The sequence below is a fragment of the Gavialis gangeticus genome, unplaced genomic scaffold (assembly GCF_001723915.1).
Source record: "Gavialis gangeticus isolate Ggan-Ray unplaced genomic scaffold, GavGan_comp1, whole genome shotgun sequence".
Classification (NCBI taxonomy): domain Eukaryota; kingdom Metazoa; phylum Chordata; order Crocodylia; family Gavialidae; genus Gavialis; species Gavialis gangeticus.
In genome coordinates, this window is record NW_017729024.1 from 211989 (window position 1) to 238411 (window position 26423).

Below are 26423 nucleotides of genomic sequence, written 5' to 3' on the forward strand. Positions count from 1 at the left end.
GTGGCCAGCACCAGGTCCAACAAGGCGTCTCCCCTGGTGGGGCTGTGCACCTCCTGGGTTAGATGGAGGTCCTGCATTTTGGCTAGGAACCTATGTGAGCGGTCAGACCTGGCTGACTGCCCTTCCCAGCAGATGTCTGGAAAGTTCAGGTCACCCATGATGACCACATCCTTTGACCTAACTACCTCTGTGAGCTGACTTAAGAATTCCTGGTCTAGCTCTTCCCCTTGGTTGGGAGGTCTGTAGTAGACCCCCACCGTTAAATCTCTAAATCAGCATGAGGGTAGGCTAACTGGCCCTCTTGCTCAGGGATATTAATTAACCCACCCAAGCCATGCAACTGTAGCTACATTGCTTCTGGTGTAAAGGGAAATTCATGTGGAGCAGTGTGGCCCATGCAAGCATACTGCTGGTGGGCATGGGAAGTCTACTGTATAAATAAATGTGTATAAATAAATTCTTCATCAGATCTGATGAAAAATGTCTTGCATTTAAAAGCTTGTCTAACTTTATTCCAACCATGCAATTGGTCCAATAAAAGAGAACACCCCAAAAAATCCTTGGCTCTTGTATAATTCCTGGACCATCATGGCTACAACAGCCCTCTAACTGCCATAACACTGAAAGTCAATGGCACTTTGTTTCTTTAGGCACTTTTTGAAAATGCTACCCTGCGACTATTATATGGGTATCTGCAAGGCACTAATGGGGGTTATCCTTAGCAGTCAGTAATAAACGTACGTCAAAAAGTAACAGAGTAAAATAAAGAGGTAAAAGACAGACCAGTTAGTAAGATGTGTTTGTAATATGACTAAATGTGGTCACAGCCCTCCTCTGCCCTGCCCCCCACACACTGTACCCAACAGTCACTGCCAATAACACAAGCCATATTACAGGTTGGGAAGGACTTGGATATCTTACTTGAAGACCCTGCAAAATTTACAGTCTGTCCTTTCAGTAAGTGCAAGGTCGTTCAGAGAAAAGTAACTTGCCAAGGAAGGTCACTGAATTGCTAACAGAAGAGGTATTCAAGGCAAAATGAAACAAGAAACTAATGGGGATCCTGAAGAAATCTATGAATAAGGTAATGTGAAAAGCTACACTAAATAACTCAGCAGGTCTTTACAGCTTTAACATCTACCTATCATTATGCACATGCTTACATGCATTATATTGCATGCTATAACATCTGCACTCTATTCCCCATTCAATGTCAGCATTTGGCAACATTTGCAACACCAAAATATATAAGAAAGCAGTTGTTTCTTGTGCCAAGACGAGGTAAAACCTGCAGTATTTCAGGTTCCACCGGTTCATAAATGTTTCTCTCCATATATCTGGAAGAGCTTATAGAGAAAATAATTGCAACATCAACTGTTTCCCTCTATACCTGTTCCACAAGATTTAAAGAAAACCCATCCTGCCCTCTCCCTTGCTACATGTTAAAAATTCTATCTATATTTTGCTTCCTTTCTGTGCTTTCTTCTGTGCAGCTCTGAACACCCCTGAAACTCAGCAGGTCATTGTTAGTTTCATTTTCAAATTACTTACTCAATCCATATTTCTCTCTGACATACAAAATAACATTACTCGCAAACACTTTCCTGTATATAAGTTCAGGGTCCTCCACTGAAACGCAGCAGCAGAACCACACACACATGCACTTCAGACTGTTAAAGAATGTCTTTGTTCACCGCACACCATACAGTGTGCACTAGAGACACCTTTATAAAGATTATTGAAGATTAAGATATAATTAATATATGTTTTAATAAATGCTTATTTAATTCACTGCTATAAAGTACAACAGATCAATAGGTTGCTTATGACCTATGATCTGTAACACCTTCCCATGGCTATGCTTATAACCATCTAAAACACATTATTCATATCTGGAGTCTGCTTATAGTCTTCATTAACCCTTTAACAAGCCATGCATAAATGTAACCCTTATAGAAACTTTGACTCTTTTTTAATCCTAGCAAAGGCGTTTTATGTTTTCTGCAGTGATGTCAAAAATAGTAGGAAAGTAGCAGCATCTTCAAAGCAGCTCTCCTGGATTCTGCAAACATCAATTAGGGATTTCATTAAAGTTTTGTTAATAGTATGCTTTTGGCTACGTTCATGGCTCCAAACTTCCTGATCACATGAAAATTGTCACTTTACATATAACAAGGGTTACATAATTCCATATTTTATTATGATACACATTGATTCTATATCTTCTTTTAGGTTTTTTTTTACATGGACAAGGGTTGAAGTTTTTATTTTAATAGCTTACAATAGATTCTCATATATAAAAAATCAGTAACATGCAGATTTTTGTAACTCTACCTCATTTCTGGGAAGCTACAAGGCACAAAAATCCCATCGATGATTAATGAGTTCTGGGTTAAGGTGGACATACCTTGCTGTGAAGTCACTGTACTATTCTCGACCCGCGCTGCCTGCCATAAAATTTTAATGCTGCTTCTGACATATTTATGAAACACCTCACCCAGTCTTTGCAGGAAGACAAAAAGATTTACATCTGCAATTACTGCAAGCATGCAGGTTTTAGCTATGCACTTTAAACTTTTGTACACAAAGGTATTTAACTTTAATACAATAAAGGTAGGTGGTGCCACAGAGCAACCATATTGGAACTGCATTAACTAAGAGATTTATTCCTCTAAACAAAGAGGACAACTGTCCAACCTGGCTGCAGACACCATCTCAATTAATGGTGGTAAAGAATTCTTTCTCACCCTTAAGGCTTCCCCTCCCAGACAGACCCCCTGCTCTTTGTAACCACACAGCACTAGAATGGTCAACCTGAAATGAGAATGTGAAACAGTGGCCCAATAGTTTGTGCTTCTGAGAATGCAAGGCAAACTCCTCATATACTTAGCCACCTGTTTGTTGCTCTATATGGAGCTTGGGGTGAAAGGCCTTTCCTGAATCCCGAATGTATAAGCTTACACACCATAGCATGAGATTTGATAAACTTTGGCTTTGCCTCAGCATGCGTGGCTGCAAATGTAACAGTTCCTTGTAAAATTATAGTCACCTTTTAAAACCCCATATAGGGGGCTACATTTGGACCAGTCCTGCACATGTACTTGGGACAGAAATAAGACAGCAGGAGGCTCCTTCTCCCTGCACAGCATGCTGCACTGAGGCTGAGCACACCTGTCAATACTCTCCAGCTGTGATGGAGTGTGGACAGCTGGACTGAGGTGGCAGCATATATCTGTAAGCTTCCAGTAGCTGGAACTGAGGGAAAGGGATTTTCTCCAAGTCCCACGGAGTCACTCTCTACACTTGTCTTATGTGTTGACTTTGGAAACATTGCTTTGGTTTCTATGACTCCCCTTGTTTACATACTGACCTCCCCAAAGAAAAGAAGTAAAGATGACCTGGAGATTTGACTTGATGCCTTTCCACAGCAATGAACTTCACCAACCAAGTGTGTGCTAATTTCATAGACAGGGTATGTGCTGCATCACGTTATTGCCTTTTATTTGCTCTAAGTTGACTGGACATTAACATCATGGAAAAAAGCTGACTGAAATACAGAATTTTCAGGCTGCAGGAAATTTTAGCAGTTAGGGACTTTCCACGCCACAGGAAATAATGGGATTTCAGAAGGTCATCTAATCCAATCTAATCCAATCCCTTGCTCAAGACAAGATCATTCCTGCCTAAACCATTCCAGACAAATGTTCGTAACACTGGTACCTAAATATTTCAGATGATGGAGACTCCACAACCTTTCAAATGCTTAAGCATCATCATAGAAAGTTCTTCCTAATATCCAACATAGATTCCCCTTGTTGCAATTTAAGACCATCACTTCATGTCCTGTCTACTTTGGACGCAGGGAATATATGATCCTATTTATAAAAACCCTTTTTATATTTGAAAACCAGGGCCAGCCTGTCCTATCCTGCAGAACCTGTGGCCACAGGAGGCCCTACAGGCAAGGGGCCCCCTGCAGCCGTGAACAGTCCAAATCAATACCATAGCAAAAGGGGGGGGGGGGGTTGCCACCACTCCGCATTGCTGCCGCTGCTGCCGGCTTCACATCCAGCCACTCAAGCCCCCCCCCCTCCCCTGCTGCTGCCACTGCCGCCAGCTTACTTGGCTACTCCGCCCCCCCAACAAATGCCACCACTGGCTTCTTCAGCCACTCGCCACCCCACCTCCCTGCTGCTTTCTTTGCATCAGGGGGCCCCAAAACTATATCTTGCAGGGGGTCACAAAAAATTGTGAGCCAGTCCTGTTGAAAATGTATCCCTTCCCTTCTCTTCCACAGACACAGATGCCCCTTCATCAACACAGACCACATTACTGGACCAAACAACAAGTCTTATACCATTTAGGGTTCATTCACCTGCTCGGCCACCAACATTTTTTATGACACTGTCACCTGCTTACAGTGCCCCTCAGCTGTCTACATTGGGCATATGTGGCAATCACTCTGTCAGAGGATGAATGGATACCAATTCAACCTCAGTTCCAGTAATCCCATCAATTCCAGTAATCGCTGTTGCAGAATATTTTAACCACTCTAGATGTTCTATCACTGATCTCAGAGTAGTTGTGCTTTAAAGAATATACTTTGAAAGCCAATTTGAATATGAAACTGTAAAACAAGAAATCGTCCACAGACTGGATTGTGTTAAGCACTGCTTCAAGAGGCTTGAAGATTCTTATCCCACTGCCTGGACTATCTGTTAACTCTAGGCATTAACTGCCTTGTCTGTTACAGCTGATCCAATCAACCAACTTCTTCCCTCTTTTAAGCGTCCCGTCCCCCTGTCCCTTTCCCTTTCATCTAAAACTGGGTTGTTGTTTTTTCTGCCAGTCCTTGCATAACATCTGCGAAGTAGATTGTTGCCTTTGAAATCTCATATCACTTTGAACCAGCTAATTTCTAGGGTGCCACTCTGCCCATGACAATCAAAATTACAGTGATGAAATATTTTGGCCTTATAAAAACAAAACATTTCAATAATTTTCAGAAAAAAATGCTGGCAAAATTGCTACATTCGATTTTGTCTGGTCCACATTTTCCAATGCAAGAACGTTTTGCTAAGTGTCCCCAGCTTCTGTATTACTGCACAGCATAAATTGGTGCATTTCATAACGTCTCCAAGATGCTCTGACAATCCTAGAAGCAGAATTTTCTTTTATTTTCTGTGAATTGTATTCAAGATTTTCTTTCCAATGGCCTCAGAACATCGCTCGAAACAAATACAAGTATTTTTTCACAGAAGGTGGCAGTTCTCCATTCAAGTTCCAAACCTGGTACCAATCTGATACAAAAGAATGTCTGTGACTAAGGATGAAGAGTTTTCCATCTGATTTTAACAGCATGACATTGGTCTTCCTGACCAAGTTAGTAATATCTAATTTACACAGAAAAAACGTTAAAATTATGGCAGAATTCACCTCCCACTGGATAATAAACCACATTGCTGGAACTGATCTATCTGACCACAGTAATCTTGTCATGATAATAGCTGTGGCTTGCTTGCTGTAGCTTGATCAAAGTGATTCAGCAAGAAATTATTTTTTGTATTTGAAACATCCAACTGGGATAATAGGCATTATCATTTATGTTCAAAAGATCTTTGCAAATAGATGAGTGACAAGGGACACTGCCTGCCATGTGGAATGGTAGGAATTTGTGACTCCCTAGACAAGCTAGCAGATCCAGGGGTTCGTTGCATGAAAACAAGCTTCCTAAACAAGTAGTGGCACTAAAAAATGGGAATAAATATTTGTCTTTGATTGTGTTACTGGTTTGCTTTGCATCTTCTCTCCATAAAAAGGGTTAAATCAGGTAGAAAAGGTAGGATAACTTATAAACACTGAGTGACTGCCTCAGCCTTTTGGTTTGGTTTGGTAGTCTTAATAAGGCGCTATTATCCATTTAAGGGACAAGTGATTGTTTAGACCAACAAAGTCAGTTTAGACCTGACTAATATTGTTTCTTTTTACCAGCAGGTCACAAAATGCTTAGATGCAGCAGTCGAAGTTGATGTCATTTCCTTGGATTTTAAAAAGGCCTTCAGCACAGTGTCTCACCCCATTCTCATAAATAAACTAAGCAGCTGTGACACAGATGATTACACAGTCAGGTGGGTGGTGAATTGGCTTAAGGGATGAACCCAGAAAGTGGTGGTGGATAGGTTAGTATTGACCTGCAAAGATGTAAGCAGTGGGGTCCCTGGGAGTTCAGTCCTTGGACCAATGCTGTTCAGTGTCTTCATCAGCGACCTGGATGAAGGCGTGGAGAGCACCTTATCCAAATTTGCAGATGACACCAAATTATGGGGCAAAGTAAACATACTAGTGGGCAGGGAATGCATTCAGGTGGATTTGGACAGGCTGGAAAAGTGGGCAGAACAGAATAGGATGCAGTTTAACAAAGATAAGTGCAAGGTACTGCACCTCCGGAGAAGGAATCTCCAACACACCTACAGACTGAGAGCTGATTTCCTAAGCAGCACAGCTGACTCCAAGATGAATGTGAGTCATCAATGCGACGAAATGATCAGTAAAGCTAACCGCACTCGATCATGCATTAGCAAGTGCATCATGAACAGGTCTAGAGAGGTGATACTTTCCCTCTATGCAGCATTGGTAAGGCCACAGCTGGAGTACTGGGTTCAGTTTGAGGCACCGCACTTCAAGAGGGATGTGGAAAACCTTGAGAGGGTCCAGAGGAGGGCCAATCGTATGGTTAGGGGCCTGCAGGTCCTACAAGGTCCTACGAGGAGAGTTTAAAGGGACCCAGAGAGTAGGGGGGAAGTAGGGCAGGGCAGGAATGTGGAAAGCCAGAGACTGAGGGTGAATAGCACTTCAGGATAATGGAGAATTGACAGCCCTTTATTGCACCCCACTGGCTGGAGAGCATGACTGTAAAAATGGGAGGATTCTGAAAATTAGAGAAAAGTATTAATTTGACCAAGACAATGGGACACCCAGGATGACAGGTATTTAAAACAGGACTGTCCTAGTGAAAACAAAATATATGGTCACCCTATTCATGCACCTAAGTGTAATATACATAATCATGAAACCACTTACACAGTGTTTGGGCTCTTCTTAGTTACGTTTGCCGATACATCCTTGTAGAACAGAATTGCCAAGGCACATGCAGAATGCCAGGTAAGTCCCAAAACTTCAGTCACAGAAAAATCAAAACTAGCAGGTGTTTGCCAGAGAAGAAGGATCCTCCCACCTTGTGGCAAATAGCCTAAGCTTTATGACACTTGCCCAGGACTAGGAGACTGGCATTCTAGGCTCCTATCACTCAGAAAGGATTTAAAGTTGCATCTTCCATTAGGCTACTGAACTAAAATAGAGGTGTTCAAGCCCTGCCCTACAAGCCAGATCCAGCCTATGGCACTACATCCTCTGGCCCACAGGGTTCCCTACAGGTCCAGAAATTTGGTGGCAGGAAAAAAAACATCACTTCCCAGCTGCCAAATCTCCAAACCCATGGGGAGCCCTAGGCCCTGCACACTGGATCTGGCACCTGATCCTAGCACACAGGGCCAGGCAGAGCATCAAGCCAGGGCCCAATCCCACCATGTGCAGGGAAGGGGCAGTGCTACAGTCCTGGGCCCAATCCAGCCCACGGGTGGGCCCTGTGCCACTCATCTGGCCTGCAGGGCCAAAAGGTTGGGCACCACTGGACTAGAAGTTAGGAGAGTTGTTCCCCTCCTACATTTTTCTTCCATTAGCATATATGATATGTGGTTCCATGTACTTGCAATACCTAAGTTGATATATATCTTCTTCAGTGTGATAGATGGCAAGCATTTCATGCTTCAGGACTTGTGGCTTCTTGCAGGGGCCAAAAAGAAACATTTCCCCTCTCATGTATGCTTTGTTAGCTTCTACATGTTTTTTCACCTTTCTCTGGAGCATGGGATATAAGGCTTGGTGTTTTGAGAGATGTATGCATTTAAAGCTGTGGAGGGTGGGAGTGGGAGGCATTGAGAGAAGTATGTTGGTGCTCCTTCTGGTACTTAAACGTGACAGATTCCTGGCTCAGGGGTCTTGCCCTTTCTCAGGATCAATCCAAGTGCCAGTTTAGGGTCAGAAAAGAGACAGAGAGAGAGTGTCCAAGTCAGACTGGCATGCACACTGCAGCATTTTGCCTTCCTCCAGAGCATGAGGCATGGTCTTTTCCCTGGGATCCTCTGAACAGCTATTAATCACCTAGTTCTTTGCCATTGCAGTGGCAGGGCATTGGCAGTGCTCTTGACTCCCATGCTGTTTCCAGTGGCATGCAGTATGTTCTTGGTGTTTCTGGCTTTGTGCTTCGTAGTGATGGCGTGTAAGGATTTGGAGTGGACAGTTAGGAATCTTTGGGTGAATGGTTGCTGTGAATGCAAGGGGCTGGACCTGTTGGACTAGGACATCCCTTTCAGTCCTTACATTCATATGACACAGGGGCTGAATAAAGAGACCAATTCAAAGACCACGGAAATCTTTGAAGGTTACACCACTTACCAGAACCTGTAATTTCCAGTTCCAGCTGCACCTCCAAGTGGAAATACCATTTTCCCTGCAGAGTTTATAAGGTTCCTTTTCAGTCCTGGCTCTTTGGGCACTGGAACAAGTGCCTGGGTAGGATTCTGGAGGCTTCTCCTCTAATAATTCTACATGTGTTAACTCTTAGGCTATGTCCAGACATTCAGAAAGACTGAGGCACAATTGATATAAGTTACATGGTTTTCTGTAAGCAGCATAGTTTAGATCAGCACAGAACAAACATTTCCCGGGGGGGGGGGCAAATCTTCCACCATTTTTAAACCATTCTGTGTGTGCCAAACTTCTGTTCTGCTACAGCTTTAGACAGTTTTGTGTGCTGACCTTCTGTTTTGTTACAGGTATCAACTAATTTCTGATCACTTATACCAGTAAAAGTATAATGTCTGTACCTGGCCATAGAGATGGTTAAAAATGCTTTATTAGTTTTTCATTAGAAAATGCTTCTTTGCCTAAATCCCTCCCTCTCATAGGAAGGAGTCTATCTTGATACATTTTTGAGGGGAAAATTCAAAATAATTTGAAATCATTTATTTTTGTCTGTCTCATTTCATTGCAACTTTCAAGTATCATTTTGTTTCAACTTTTTTATTTACTTTTGATTCCAATTTATTTCCTGTGGTCTCAATTTGTTTCCTTTTTCTTTGATGTATGTTACTTTATATATACTATAAAGATTGGCCAGTATTGAAACATTTTATTTGATAAATAGCATCTCTATACTATGAAAACAAAGTATTTTGAAATATTTCATTGCACAAAAATATAGCATTTCAAGATTTCAAATTTTGGTTCCAAATAATGACACAATTGCCAAACACTACAATTGCCAAAGGTCCAAATTTTGTAGAGTTTCAGATAAAAACAGCAACCTTTACGTTCTGAATTTCCAGCGGTCACATTATCAAAGTAAATTTTCATATGTAGTTGCCTATGTGCACATGTGCATTGGTCTGCTTAGTGTCTTCTAATCTGTGCTTGTGTTTGGAGTTGTTAAATGGAGGCTATAGAAATCTCTCTAAACAAGCCATATTTCTACAATGCAATGAAAAAGAATTTTTTTTACTGCCTATTTGATGGGTACATTTCAGTCTTAAATTAATAATCGCCATTCAACTCCTAATCCTCTTAGTTTTTCATTTTTGGTGCAACCCTTCCCCCCCCCCGATTTAAACATAGAGAAAGCTCCTTTTTCTCACTGAAGGAAGGATCTAAGGAAAAAGGATGTTTTATGGTGCATAGTGCTGGTTGTTTCTTTTTTATTTTTTCCCATAGCAGGGGGTAACTACTAGCTTCACTTCTTTGTTCATGAACAGAACTGATTAGAAAATGGAATTTCCATCTCATAGATATTCCAGAGTTTGTGGTAAATAATTCCAATGGGGACCCATTCTCTGGTACCATACAAAATTGGGATATGAGCTTATGAAAGGTATAAATAAACCTGCTTGCACTTGCACTTATCTCCTGCAGAATCTCCCACACCCAATACTCCTTACATTCACCCTACAGCATACACATAAAGTCAAACATGAAATAAGTCCCTGAAAAAGCCTCCTTTTGTGGGGAGCTAAAGATGGACGGCAGATTCTCTCACAGTTACCAAACACCAGGTCTCAAGGAAAACCACATTGTTCTAAATTCTGACTACACAAGGATAGATCTCTGACACCTGTTTGGAAACTGTATCCGATATACCAGGGAAGAGAAACGATTGTGACACCTCCGATTTGTGATTTTTCTAGAGTTACTCATTGGTCACCTTGGCCATGCTATGGCTAACTTGTTGCACAATACAGCTTGACTAGCATGACACAGAAACACATTTGAAACACTCAGTCTTTGCACTGACCTCCATGCAACATGCCACAAAATGCTTTTGATCCTGATAGTGTCTTTTTGGAATCTAACCTCCTTAACTTGCCAGAGAGTGGAGAAGAACAGTTGCGTTACTTGTGGCACTGTGATGGGTAAAACACATACCAGTGAGGGGAAACATCTGCTATAATCTAGTCTGGAAAATTTTTCAGCTCAATTTTGGTGATATTTTGGTACTCTACTGTAAACAGAAAATGATTTTGGTTGAAAGTCCTGATCCTGCAAATGCACAAGCAAAGTCCCTTGAACTCCTGGAATGACTGTATTGGGAGCTGCTAGGTTGTAACACTTTTGAAAATCAAAGGCCATTAGTAAGATGCCAGTGTATGAACTAAGCAGTCTGAGAGAGAGATTCTATTCCATATATTAAGTATCTTCGGTGTGATTTTATTCCATCCTGTTCCAGTTCCAGAAGTCTGTAAAGTATCTTTACAGACTGTCAGTAAGCCCCACAGAAGTCATAAAAAAGCAGCGAATGACAGGAAAACCCACATGCCTTTTGTAATACAATTTTTCAAGGATTCAAGCAGACTAAAACAAAATTGCACTTAAGCACCTAAGACCACTTACAAAGCTAACAGGTGGAAGAGAACTGGCCCCAAAACACCAATTCTTAAAAATTTTGGCCAATGCTATTAAATAGGACAAAAGAAAGGAGACAAAGAAATAAATGCTTGGCCTTCACATAGCACTTGGCACATTCTTGGCACTTTGCAAATAACTAAGCAACATCATACCATTGACCACTCCTGCTAGCAAGGTGAAAACTGTCATACGCCAGGCAACGAAGGCTTATCCCTTCAGATGCATGCTGGGTTGAAGTGAACTGTATGATTATGTTGATTATATATAGCTTAGCACTGGATCTCCTTTTATTGGTTTATAATACTCTTCTGGTACTTAGCCAGGGGGCTCTGGAGGCATCATGAGTGAGATGCAATGGTGGGTTTGGGGAGGGACAGATGGCTCCCTCCTCCCAAACTATCCCTATCTAAAGGGACTCCTACCCCAGCACTAAAGGGGTTCAAGGAGCAGCACAGTATGGTCAGTGATTGACAGGCCTGGGGAGGAAGTAGTGGGTCAGGTGACTCAGAGAAGGGGTTAGAGGGATGTAAGCCCAGGGCCTGAATCAAAGCAGGTAGTCTGGCCCCGCATGCTGCAAGGAGTGGAGCTCTGGAAAGGAGAGCAGTCTGACTGGCCAAGGAGGAAGGATTCCAGACTGCAGGGAGATGCAAGGAAGCCCTTGCACCACTGGCAGTGGAGATAAGTATTTTTGCCTTGAATTGTAATACATTGCCATGTTCAGATATTGGCCCAGGGCTGGGGAATCTTCTCTTTGGGAGTGGATGCTTGTATTTTTGGTTGAAGCCAAGCTGGAGGTCTGAACTGTGGCTGTAGGGGAGGAGATGGCCACGGAGAAGGGTGCCAGAGGGGCCCCGGGTCCTAAGCCCTTAAAAAGCACGGCAGCACTGCCGTTAGCTAAAGGACTGTGGTGCGAGACAAAAAAGACTGAGAGCACAAGCCCAGAGCCCACAAAGGGAGAGACCAGGGCCAAGGAAAGGGCAAAGCTGCAGCTGTAGGGGGTGGGAAGCTAAGATTGTGGGAAGGTAGACCTCAGATGCAGGGTCCCAGCCAGAGTAAAGTGAGCCAAGGCCAGGGGGCCTCAGCCCAGACAAGGGCCTAAGACCTGAAGTGAAATCCCCTTGCCTTCTGGGGCAGCTTCTCTGTCCAGTTAAAATAGCACAAGGTGTGACAGGCAAGACAATAGAGTAGGACCTTGAGAGGCCAGAGAGGGTGAGCAAGGTGGGATCCAGGCAGATGCTAGGGTGGTGACTTCGCTGCTCGAGCACTGCACCCACACTGGTGCACTGGCCAGGAAGTTCACTTTGTTGGCTCCCTCATCTACTCTCTCACTCCCTCTCTTCTTTGGGGATGAGGTAGGGGCCCCATTACACCCTGACACCAGGCTGTACCACGGCCCCTACGTCTGGCATGAGAAGGATTACATCTGCCTGTGTGCAGCACTCCAGAAAGACTAATTAGTTCTGTCACCTAAACACACCTAGGCTGCTGTGATCCTGGCAAAAGGAGGTGAGCTGTAGGGTATGCAGGGGCTAGGTAGGAGGTAGGATGTGGGATGCCAGGTGGGAGCGAGGAAGGGTGCTGGGCCATGGGATTGGGGGAGAGGGAGGGGGGGCAAGAAGTGGGTTATAAGAACAACAAAAGTTTAGAGCCATTGCTCTAGTTCAGTGGTTTTCAACCTTTTTCATTTGTGGACCCCTAAAAAATTTCAAATGGAAGTACAGACCCCTTTAGAAATTTTGAATGGAGGTGTGGGTATTCACATACTTTCGACTGATCATAGTTATCTTTTGTGGACCCCTTAGACATAGTCTACAGACCCCCAGGGGTCCTTGGACCACAGGTTGTAAACCACTGTTCTAGTTCACCAGTCCAAATCACTGCTTTCCAGGTTCAAACTATTTTTCATGGGTTTTTATCCCTAATTGTAATCCATTGGCTTCATATTTGGTTGTCGCTGTAGGGAAGGAGGTAGCCACTAACAAACATTTTTAAAATAAATGTTCCTTCCCTTAAAAATAATATGTGTCTACATGGATTTGGCCTCACTTGGCCTTTGTGAGCCTGGCCTTGATGCCTCTCAAAGCTGATGGCACAACTGACTGCTACAGTTAAGCTGTTAAAGGTATTTAGGCACCTTACTTAAAAATTTGAACCTGTCTTGTGGGACCACAGATGTGTTCATGGAGTACTCAGCACAATGAGACTCTGAGCCATTTGGCCTCTAGCTGATACGGACATTTTGAATAAAATAATGTGGGCAATAATACCCACAGACATATTTAGGCTTTGAATCAGGCCTGTAATGCTCAAATATATAAAAGAAGCTATCCCACAGTAACCTCATCAAACACGGAGCACAGGAGCAGGAAGCCAGCATGAGGCCTTGCTTGGGCAGCCTGATACTGCCCTCTGTTAGCTTTGCTGGAGGCTGCAGGATCTAGTCTTACAGAAGCAAGAAATCGTATTTCTTTAAAACAAACGTGTATTGAGACTGGGCAGTAAAGCTAGCTCCCTAGTCAAGATCAGTCTCTAAGCACACTTCACTTCCCTCCTCCTTTGTACAGGCAGCGGATGAGTGGAATAAAGCAGAAGACATCTATTTGTGTAGAGCAGCCAAGTTCTGCCAACCATGGAATGGTTTTTTGTTTTGCCTAGCGTAGCAGCCTCTGCAATTATGCTACATGAGTTCAGTTACCGCAAACAAGCCAGGAGTCTTAAGCATGATATAAGAAGAAATGATTATAAACACAGACTTTCATCCATCAGCATTAAACACCTCTATATGGGAAGTCTTTTTGCAGCAAACAGTACCTTAACTTGAAAATCAATATCTGAATATAAAAATCCTTTGATACACTCCCAGGCCCCCACGAGCAATGTTTCAAACAAATTGTTTAGCAAGCAGCAGGAGCCCTAAACTCCCCCACTATATGCATTTGATGGGGTGGGGAAGTTTTGGTGGTGGGACCTGGCTGAAAACCCTAACCTCCCCCCTCACACACTCCCCCCCAAGAGTAGCTGTACACTGCTACCAGTTGACATGACTGATTTATTTGACTGAAACTAGCCAAACTGTCACTCAGAAAGTGCCCCCTTGGTGCCTCTTCTGGCTGGAACTACTTGAGGTGGGATTGCATAAGCCGCTCCTGTCAGGGATTTCAAATGAAACAAGCCACTGAATGTGAATCTGACAGCTCGACTGCCGAATTAGGGCTATTTGCATGCTAATTTTCACCGTGCTTAACTCACTGGCAGACCTAGAGCGAGAAGCAGCCTCTGCATGTTTGGAACAATGCTTGACTGATCTAGCTGCGTTAACGAGCAAATTATGGTAATTTTGTTATTACAAATGCATAGAAATTTCCAAAGAATGGAGCAATACAATATGTTTTTTCTCCTCCTCCCCACTTCTAAATATGGAGCCTTTTGTTTATACACACTTTGGCTTGCTTACTCATGTTTAGATATGCATAATATTTCACATTAAAGGGAGGAGAAGGAAATAGTGGATAAAGCAAGAAAAACTATCACAGTGGACTAGACTAGTTTACTAGATCCTCTGTTGATGTAAATCAGTGCAGCTTCTTTGAAGTCAATGGATCTATGTTAATTTACCCCCATTCAGGATCTTGCATCTACACAAAGCTGTGTTTGGGTGTTGTAGCTGTAAACACTGAGCTGCTCCTTTTCAAATATTGTGCTCCTTCGTGCTCCCTCCAAAGTAATTTCTAAATCAATTTAATGAAATAATATCTGACATTGTATTGAAAACAATATAATTTTTATCTATATTCCACACAGGTGCAGTAATTATGTTCCTGGAAGCTGAACATCAAAATGTATCTCAAGGCTTTTAAGATCCTGGCAGTCCCTTATTCAAGAAGTGCATTAGCTGGGATAAATGCATATCATTGACTTATCTGCATTGCAATTAATTAGGGGAATCATCAGTGGGGTTCATTTGAACATTGGCAACACCCTACGTTATTAGTTCATGATTTGCTGAAAAAGTTCCAGGATTTCTTTTGATTAAAAGGGCATCCTTGGGAGCATTATCTGGAATGCTCTTGAAAGAGCAAGTTCACTTGAATGCAAAAGATAGCACCCTGCTTTGTTCACCATATCAAATGCAAACGTCTTTTTTCCCCCTCAAGTATTGTGCTTTGAATCCTTTAGATGAGGTGTTTTTAGTGATGATGCTGCATGTAACATGCTTTTTTGAGTCTCTTAGGGAATATGAGGTGATAGGACCTCATAAGGGACTTCCTAAACAAGGGCTGGACTTTGAGCAATGAAAGTCACAGAATGACACACAGAGGCACTCATTTTATTAAGAACAATATTCTGGGCCAGATCCTCTGCTGTTAGGAATTAACTTCAGAATAGAGGTATGGTAAAGACCTGGTCTATTATCTTTAACAGGATGATTACTGATAGAGAACATAGCAGAGATGTGTCAAAATATTTCCTCTTTCTGAACAAACTCTGGGTGCCTGAGTGAGCTAAATAGAGAGAATGCAGCAATCTGGACGCCTAGAGCTCCACTCAGGCTCTTTCTCACATGTGCCTCTGTTTGTGCTAAGCTGGCTACACTGCCTCATTTCTGAGCTTTGTCACCTGCTAAATGGGACTTCAGGTATGCTTCTCAGTGACTCTTCTGCACTCATCACAGAGGCAGTGCAGACTTGCCCAATGAGTCTTTTGGAGTTCTCGTGTGTTCTCGAATCACTCTGCTGTAGGTCAATCATGTTGACAAATGTCAGTGAGGATCCAGTTGTGACCTTCAGGAGCCTCTCCCCACCCCATTGCGGAGGAAAATCAAAGAATCAGTGAACTATATCTTCATGTTGCATAGACTGATTCCAGGTTCTTCAATATAGGGGTGTCCAACCTGAGACACCTACTAGGACTTAATATTCACTGGGGCTCAGTATTTACTATTAATTACACCTGGAAAGTAAAAAAACTGCCAATGCTCCATTTGTCAGAAAAATCAAGCCCAAGGTTTCTCAAATTGAGCATCCTAAAACTAAAGCAACTTTTGAAAACGTTGTCCTGCCAGAGGCATAGGGTGAGATCCTGGCTTTACTGAACTTAATGGCCACTTCCCTTGGCACACAGAAAGGGAAACCTCATGGTCACTTCTGTATCGGAGGCCAGCTCTTCCCAGAACTACCAAGCTGGTATGCTTGGGTGAAGTGCTTATGTCTGTCTTTGTCTCACCCAGTGAGAGACACTGTGCATCAACCAATGCTCTCAGATAGCACTCATGCTTCTTCTTCACAGTGAAAACAGAATCATGCAGGACTACTAGCTGAGTGACTTCAAGAGATGTCTCTTTCCTTCATGTTTGTTAAACCAAGCCTTTTGAATGTTGGGGGAGCAGAAAGATCTCAGCCATGGGAAAAGAGTCTAATAAGTGCAAAGTCTATGAGTGCCACTGAAGAAGTAAAGTAGCACCATATAATGGGGCAAGGGGGTTTGATAAGAAAAGGTCTTACCATTGACTTAAGTAGGCTTTGGATCAGGCACAAAAGGGTGAGTCCTACAATGAACTCTGTAAAGTGTCAAGTGTCCTCAGTGTTCATAGGCCTGGGCCCTGAAGCAATCCATTGAAATCGGCTGAGTTTTTCATGGACTGAAATGCAATTCAAGTAAGCATTGGTACTAATAAGGACACTAGGCTCTATGCCTAAGTGAGTAAAATAAAATTATACTAGAAGGTCCCCCTAGCAACATAATGCAAGCAATATTCCTGGAGTTTCAATCTGCTGGTATAGTTAATATAAAATGTGTCAAGAACCAATGCAAATGAGAGAAATATAGCTTGGCCTAATGTATTTGTGTTCTTCAAACTGTCGCACTATTGTAACAAAAAAGTGACCACAATCTGTGGAAAAAAAATATATGACAACCACAGATTATGGAGCAAGTTTGAGCACACAGCAAATGGATTTAGTAATTCTTTAGGCTCCAAGGAAATCTGTACTTTACAAACTTTCTGATTTGCCAGAGGAACTTCAAGCATTTACTTCTCATTCTTTTTTATCTTTTGGAAAATTATAGTAAGTGCCTGATTTTCCTTTCACTCATATACATACATATCAGGAGTCACTCCAGTGCAACTGATGAAGTTACACAAGAGGAGCATTAAACCTTGTTCTCTGCCCTAGCCCCTCTATTACATTACATCTTCTGCCATTTACAATTTCCTTTCTGTCATCCCTCTTTGCAATCCCCCACCCCACCCTTGCAGCTAACTGGTTTTTACACATCTACTGTTGCACATGAGAAGGTTACAAAATGCCACGGCAAAACGTTGTTAAACTACAGCTTCAACACAAAGCAAAACCGCAGGGAAATAAACACATGATAATAAATATGACTAAGCTCTTCAGAGTCACTAAGGGGAAAAAACAACAATTGAAGGCTTTATTTAAAAGCTATTAAAACCTAATGCCTACATTTTGATTCCAACTATGATATGACAATCATGTCTCTGTTCTTTCTATAGCAATTATGGCTATACAGTTTGCTTTGTTTAATCAGACTGAAGGTGTTGTATTGTTTCTCCTTGCAAACTTAGATGAAACACATTCCTAGCCTAGAGCAGCCTTCCAAGAGAAAACACACATATTCTGACTTCCTTCTCAGTATTAATTTATGGTTCTGTACATTATTTTCATTACTAGTTACAATCCAAAGAATTCTTGTAGAAATGAATATTTGTTTCCAAGTGGCCTTTTTTTGTCTAATGCTTCTGATCCAGTATCTCCTTTTAGCTAAAAGACAATAAGAATACTACTGCTATTATTTTTTTGTAAATCCTAGTTTTGGATGTGGCTGTTTTCAGGTCCCTTTAGTCGGGTAATTGCACATAGACTTCATATAAAGGAAATTCATTTGTTCAGGGTCACTGCATGGTTTTTCATTAAAAACAAATTACTGGTGTTCAGAAAGGACATCTGGGTTTCGAGAGTCCCATTAATGACTATATTTTCAGCATCACTATCTCGGACGGTCTACCCTTTCCTGTCACCCTCCGTTCAGAGCCCCGAGAGGACAATGAGAATGACAGTCAAGTGAAAGGGAAAACATGAGGGATGAGGCCAAGAGCTGAGTCCCCAGAGAAGGGGAGAAGGGAAAAGTGAAAAAAAAATAAAACAGAGGGTAACAAGGGCCATTGTCTGAGCATTTTCAACACAAGAACCAGAACAAATATTTAAATGAACAAGCGTGATTATTTAAGCATAACCTTATTCCAATTCAATTACATTATGCTACAGGCCCTCTAGCTGGGGCAGGGTGGATGTGTGGAATGTTTTTAAATGGAAGATGGAAGGGATTTGCCCATGGAAGAAATATGTTCTCTTTTCATTTCCAGCTTATGTTAACTCTGATTCTTCTCCCACCTACACCCATTTGACCCCAGTTGACTTACTCTATATTTATGCAGCTGTGCATGACAGCAGAATGGGACCCTCTCGCTACTTCTGTATGACAAGACAGTTGATAAGGGTTCAGAAGCTGCCCACAAGGCACAAGCCCAACCTGAAGGGTACAAAGGTGATTGGAAGAAAATGTAGGACAATTTGGATTGAGAGCTGTCTGGGGCAGGGCTCTCTCCAGTCTGTGGGTATACAGTTTCCTGCATGGGTAATCCTTGTCTCTTCATTGGGACTTCTGGGTGTTGTCACATTATGGATGAATAATCAGAATAACATACCAAGAGACAGGAGCTGAGATAGTATTTTGATGGGTGGATAAAAGCCAAGAAAGAAAAAAATATTGGGACTTGCTTCCATGATCTGCTGAAAAATCCTGTCAGGTGGTTCTATCCTGAGAGAGGTGCTGTACTTTGGATTGGATCCTGGATCTACAATCATGCTCCCCTCGCAGTTCTTCTACAGGCCCACCTAACACATCTGTTCCCCTCTTCCAGCTCCTGCCATCACCTCTTCTCCCCTTTCCCTGCAGCAAGAACAGTTGCAGCACTGCCCTGATTAGTAGAGCTTGCAGAGAGGGGAGCATGCAGAAAGCACTAAAGTCAAAATTTTATTGCATTTTACATGCCCAAATGGCAGTTTTTCAGTCTTGCGCACAGTTTGCAATCCTATTCTATGTGCAGTGTAGACCTGTAAGCATCCACAAAGCTGCTAAACATTCAGAGTAGCTGAGCAAGTACACAGCTTCATATGCACATACCTGAGCATATGGCCCAAAACTTTGGCCCGGAAGAAATCAGGAGAAGGGTCCTTCCATGTTCTGGCCTACTTACCCGATGCTCTAATCACCAGGCCACAAGCTAGACATAGCTCAGGCCCTGCTCTTAAAGCTGAGGTACTACATTTACTAGTCATTAGACAAAGTGGATGAAGAGCACTGCAGAAGTGTTCACCTCTTCCAAACAAATGGCTCAGTCAGAGTCCCCTCTCTGGCAAAGCAGTAGCCATGTCAGTGAGCCACATACCCTCTCATCTTCCTGGGCTGCTGAGGGGGCCAGCTTCAAGAGGAAGTCTGGACAGCAGTCTAGCTAGCACTTATCCTGTGGCCCGGTACTCAGACTACCAGTCTGGGGAGTCTGAGGGTGAGTTACATGCTAGACTTAGACCAGACTAAATCTGTGAAATGTTAAGTGGTGTAAAAGTTAGAACGTGCTGCGAGCAGTTGCGCATTAGGGATTAATAGCGTTTCTTGCCTGCACAGCTCTGACTTGCCACTAGAGGGCTGGTGAGTAGAGGTGTGGCAAGGACCCAAGACACCTGGACTCTGTCCCTGCTCCAGAGGGGGAGGAAGCCAGGGCTGGAAGTGGTGCATCCTGGGATTCTGAAGGACTGCAAATTATTCATTTTATTTCCATAGGGCAGCCTGAACTTACTCTAAAATGGGTTAGCACAGCACACAGTTAACCCTCACCTGAAATGGCATAACTCTGAGAAACTCAGAGGGCACTTAGCACCAGCTACTGAGATTTAACATGCAGGGTCTTGTGTTTGAAGTTCATTTAGTCTGTTCTAAGTGTAACCTCACCCTGGTGAGACATGTTCAAACCCCCTCTGGTGGAGCTAGCTTAGAAACTGGAGCTTACACTTGGTGGGCGATTGCCTCTAATCACTAGGCTACTGAGCTAAAGCTGGAGAAGGTGCTCCAGTGCCTGTAACTTTCAGGCTTTTGCCTATCATTTCAGGGTTAAAGGAGAAAGAAGAAATAAAGACCCAATCACATTCCAAAATGGTGGTGTCACACATTCATCTTAACACTAAGTGCAGTTAAAATGAAAGCAGATGCACATTCAAGCAGTTTAGCACATGTTGGGTCTGTCTACACATGCTTTTCACTCAACTGAATAAACTCCGGTACAGTTCACAACAGAGTTCAGCACTTCTGTGTTGACACATGCACCTGGGACTGCAGCACATTGTGTTGAGTCAGAGCAGCCCTGGCTGGCAGGAGGCCCAGATGGGGGTCAGCCTGCCAGCCTCGGGCTGCTCCAGCCTGGCTCAACACGCTGCAGAGAGGCTGGCGGGGGCACAAGCAGGCAACTTCCATATGCACAGGGATAGCAAGGCCTGGGACTAGTTTGTTTGAAAAGGAAATACATAAGAGGAGATAGTATGGAGGGAAATAAAACAACAAATGGGATAGAAAAAGAAACAGGGAACTTTTTGTTACCAATTTTAGAAAACCAAAAGGTGCTTCTTGAGGCAAACAGTGTGTTACATCCAGCGTTGAGGAGTATTAGGAACTCCATTTTGTGCAGATCAAGGTAGTCATGAACAAGACAGTTCACAATGGGGATGGGCATGTTCTTTCTCAGAGGTGAAGTAGAAGATGAAAAGTGACCTAATAAAGGCTGCAGGAAGAGATCTGAAAGCAAGGATGTGGACCATACTGCTTTCTTTGTCATTTACATTTTGTTGTGCTTAAAAAAAATTCTTAAGACTTGATCCTACATCTCACAGTTACACCAGCCTAGTACCACTCCTATTCAGAGGACTCTGACTGACAGAAACTGAATCAGAGCAAAAAGTCAGTGGGACTTCCTACATGACTGAAGGAGACAGGCCATGGCTCCAGTTCTGTCCTCTTGATCTTTCTGTTTAGTGGACAGGCTGATCTCTCTACCAGCAGATTTAACAGAATCCATAACTTCAGTCATGTAATATACAACACAGTGCAGTATACACTCTAAGCATTTCGAAGTCATACTGGTAAGGTTGTTTATCTGCAAGGTACTCAAATTACTCATGTAGAAACGCACCAAAACTTTCAAGACCCAATCCTATTCTCTTCCTTTGGGGGCTGACCCAAAGCCCATGAAGTCAAAGGAAACATTCCCACTGTCTTTACTAACTTAGAATCCACCTTTTGCTCTTCCCATAGTGACAAGAACAGAAATGCAGTACAAAGAAGTTTTGCGGATTAGGCAATGCATAACACAATAAATGATAATAGTAATGAATAATAGCATATCATGTATATAGTTGTTTTCATCTACAGAACATAAATATCATTTACAAGGCTGGCTAAATATCATTATCTCCACCGACGCAACAGAAAAGAAGGTTGGTCAGCTAGTCAGTGACAGTGTCAGGATTAGCCTCCAGATCACCTGATGGTGAGTCCCTGTGCCCTAATGGCTGAACCATATAGAAGTTTTGGAACAGATGCAAATATGTTTACTCACTGTAATCTTGGTTCATAAAAATATTTAATCGAGACCTTGAGTGGCTTAATGCATATATATGAAGCTATGCATGTGCTTGAAGTTAAGGGCCAGCCTCACTGAGAAGAAAACATCCCAAAAGCATTACATGTTCTAACCGGTCAGATCTAATATGGTATTCAGTTAATTTAGCATGGGATAACTACCTCTTCCATTCGTAATGACACAAGCTTAATGAGGTCATAGGGTTTCACGTGTTATAAAGAAGAGTAAAATTTGGCCCTAATGGATTGTATGTTTGCAGAGTTGCAGTAAATAACAAAACTCTGAATAAACTTCTGCATATCTTCAGTGCAGATGGTTGAGATTTTCAAAGCAAGCTAAGGAATGTATACACTTATTTTCCATTGACATAAAAAGGCCTTAAGTACATAATTCCCAAGCTGTACTGAAAGATCCCAACCATTGCAGATATTATTTATGCAGACAATGGGCACATAAAACATTTTTTACTTGCTTTGAAGAATGCAGACTTACCATTTTCATTACTTCTGTAGAGCTAGAAATGATCTTACCAGAAGACCAAGCAAACTGATTTGATGGTACAGCAGTGTCTCCTGGACATACTGCTTTTTACAGACAACTTTTCTGGGAGTGATAGTCATGGCAATAACTGGGAGTGCAGTCTGGGAAACAGGTGTGTAGGGGCTGTTAATGTCTTGAAAGGAATATGTGTGCTTTTGAGAAACCTAAACTCTGCCAGACTCTCATTCTGTGGTTTATAAGTACAGTAAAGAACTTTATTTTTCCAGAGCAATTAATTAAAAAATTCTCTAACTGAAGTTAGATGGTTATGAGCCACCCTGGAGGTAAAATTCTAAGTTGAGGGCTAAAGGCCACAATTTCTCCTTGAAGAAGAAGGTGGGTGACTTAGAGTGACATCAATGTCTGGCAAAGAGTATTTCCTAGGGCCTGGTCACACATTCATGTGCAAGTCACAAATGATTGAAATGTTCTGAGATATTAAAGTTGGGATATGTTAGGATGGTGCCATGCATTATTTACTTGCAAAAACTGCAAATCATTGGAGTGTTGTTGCCTAGGGCCATGCTGCATGTTACACTTAGCATGTATTAAATGCACTTAAAACTTGAGCAACTGTGTGTTTGATCAGAAAAATATATGCTAAGTGTGCTTGTATGATGGCAAAGTTATGACTTTTTGTACAAGGAGTATCTTCAGATCATACTAAGTAACACATGTTCAGCTATCATCAGACTGCTCCACAGAGATAATATGAGAAATCTACATTCCCAACCCATCCATGACATCAGCCAGGGACCCTCTGCTGTACCAAGCCTCCAAATGATACGAGGAAAACTACACGTATCAGAGGGAAGGATCATGGACCTTTCACTTGTCAGGTTCCTCCAGGATCAAATTGAAAGTTGGGTGCCACTTCAAGACTCCTGTTTGTGATGCTGGAAGCTGGGACTGATAATCAGCTGATTGTCAGTCCCAGCCCCAGGACTGCACCAGAGGCAGTTCAGAATTATCGTGCGGTGCCGTGGCTGGGACTGACAATCACTGAGCTGTGCATTTTAGAAACTGTAGTAAACGTTACTGGGTGACTGCTCAGAATGTGTTTGCACTTTAATACCACCCAGATTTAACACATATTTAATAAGCAACAGAGCTCCCATTAAAGTTAGCGTGTTAAAAGATATGCCTTGCCTGAAAGGACACAACTTTGCAACATCACAAGGGCACCTGCCACCTGCTAAAGTGCTTGAACATGCATCTGCTTGCATTGTTACAGCACTTAGTATATGTTAAATTGAATGTGTGACACCACCCTTACCTGGAGCCAGCATACTCCATGTAAGGTAGATAGTGGTAGATAGTCAGACTTTCAGCTCTACAATGAAGTCTAGGGAGATTGTGGGAAAAAACCAGGAGCAAGTTGGAAAGGGGTTGCAGGAGTCCCGAGGGCTTCTCCTGGGCGGTGGCACAGAGCAGGAAGATCAGGTCTACTTGCAACGCAGTGGTGATGAAGTTATGAGGCTTCAGAATAGGGCTTAAGATATCAGAGAGAGGGGGAAAACAGGGAGACAGCTAGGACTGGCACAAGTAGAAAATAAAAAGGGAGCTGAATATACGAAGCTCCCATTTCCCCCTTTGGAATACCAGTGATGAATATTCTTATCCATGAATTTTCAGGTTTAACACTCATGCAAAGCAAGAGTGGTGAGTGTTTTTTTCCCCAGCCTCCTGCACACGCATTCCAGGAAGCCTTGATGAATACTGCACACACTCTGTAGCTGGGGACTGGGTTATTCACAATAGCATAAGCAATGTCAGCAACAACAAGCATGCAACAAAACATCATGTATGTCTTATCATGTATATATTTCTCCGGTGTCTCTAAGTATTTCGCTGACACAATTAGTTAATTGTTCATAGCTAACAATTAAAGGTCTTATCAAATAAACACATTTTTAACATATGCTCTGAAAATTATTAGAGGGAAGTGGCAGGTGTGGGAGTGAATCCCAGAGAATTGGTAAAAGAAACGTTCCCCTTGTCTAAATTTCAGGACAATAATTCAGCCATATCAGAGCACAAGCACTGATGTGCATATGGCATTCATGCTGATCTGTCAGCTACTCCAAAGGCAAATTGCACAAGACTGTGCTCAATGCTAAAGATGCCTCTGAAACTGGCCCTACCAGTGACAAGAGACAAGTGAGGATTGAGAAGGTATTTTGGATGCTAGTTAGCAAATTCTCACTTAAATGAGAAGAAGTACCTAAAAGAATTGCAGCTGACCTTCAACCTCGTGGGAGCAGAAGGTTGTTATTAAAGGAACCAGTGAGAGGAACAGTGCAGTTATTCAATCTAATGGGTCACACAAGCCTAGGTGTAGTTAAAAATAAATTCTATTACACAGGAAAATCAGCTCAAATGAGCCTACATCACCGAACTTGCACTGTATTTCCACTTTCTAAACTCTGCCAAATACCATACTGTCTTAACTTCTGCCATACCTCTCTATCTTAGGTACTGATATGTAACAGTAGTATCTAATTTTTACTGCATTTATCTTCTCTGCCCCTTGAGAGGCATTGGCTGCTGATATTGTCTTCATACAGAAAAACTGAGGCACAGAGACAGCCTTTCAAAGTGTTTTTGGCATCTAAAGGTATAGATAGAAACCTACAGGGATGTTCAAAAGCAACTGAACAGGTGTTTTCCATGGAAGTTACGTGTCTAACATACTTAGGAGCTCTTTTAAATCCCATGTAAGTGAATTACCTGAAACCTTTGGCAGGGCAGGAACCTGAACCCATGTCCCAACCTAACTTACTGACCAATGGACAACTCTTCTACTTATGCGTATTCTGGCAGACATTTGGGACTGCTAAAATAAGGCTATGCCTGGAGTGTGTATTGGAAGCACTTTGAAACATCACCAGCTGAACTGTAAAAATGGACTTGTGATTTTTAGTTTTGGCATGCCCGGCTACAGACATGTTAAAGGGGCCTGATTTTCAACACACAGGTGCTTAGCATTTTCTAAAAGTCAGTTCTCTTCAAAGTGCCCCTGCTGGATTCTCCAAATCCCTCGGTGCTTTTGAAAATGTAGGATCCCTTACTCAGAAGGTCCAAGAGTCACTTTAATTAAAGCACTGCCATGTCTCCTGTATCAGCGTCCCCGCACTTTAAAATGGTGGCTGGGGCACTTAAATTAAAGCTCATTAAATGAGCTTTAGTTCAAGCACCCCAGCCACCATTTTTAAGCACGTGGACAGTGGCACATGAGACGCAGGAGGCTGCTGGAGCGTGGCAATCGCCATGCTACAGCAGATTTGATTAATCAAGTCTGCTCCAATGCACTGGAATTCCAGTGTGTCGGAGCAGCCTCCACACTTGTGTATAGGCACCCTATATTATTGCCAATTACCCGTTTCATGCAGTGAGTTCCTAAAACTAATTAATGTCTAAAATGAATAAACTTTTCCTAATTCCTTACTGGCATTACTAGGACACAAGTTCCTGAATACACTCAAAACTGATCACTGAATTTGGACGTCCTCTAGGGACAGAGCTGGCATTACTATCTGTGCTTTATTGCATGTCTTCTAATATTCCTCTTAAATTCTCAGCTGCTGGAGTCATGTGATTTTGTCAGGATTTCAATTTCATTTTTTTTAAAGTAGCTTTCCAATCTTTATGGCTGAGAAGAGAAGCTTAAAATATGTCCAGAGAGAACCAGAAAGGCGCAAATAGCAGAAGGCAAAACAATGAACCTCAAAAATATTATTTTTAAATGTCTCATGATTTTTAAATCACATGATCATTTTCAATGCTTTGCACTCACAATACTGCAGAGCACTCTTCTAGCAAACAGCAATATCCTTAATATTTAACTCAGCTGTAACAGATTCTAAGGGCAAAATCTTTGGGTAGTATAAACTTGCATAGTTCTTCTGAAGTGAAAGAGAGAATTTTGTTTTATACCAACATCTGAATCTGCCTTTACATATTTAAGTCAGGAGCAAATACAAATGAATACTCTTTAATATCATATTTATCTGGCTAGCTCTGTCACTGCCCATATTTCTGGAGTGCATATGATACTGCCATGGGATCAAAGGTCATAAATTAAGTGATTAATTAACCATTTATTAATTCATAGTTAAAAGGTGCTAATAATGGCAATAATGTAACATGCATTACA

General features: G+C 42.2%; 1 protein-coding gene across 1 annotated transcript in view; it reads right to left on the reverse strand.

The window, feature by feature from the left end:
• Positions 1 to 26423, reverse strand: part of PAX5 (paired box 5) — a 322087-nt gene that overhangs the window by 50019 nt on the left and 245645 nt on the right. The gene's annotated exons all lie outside the window — the stretch shown is intronic.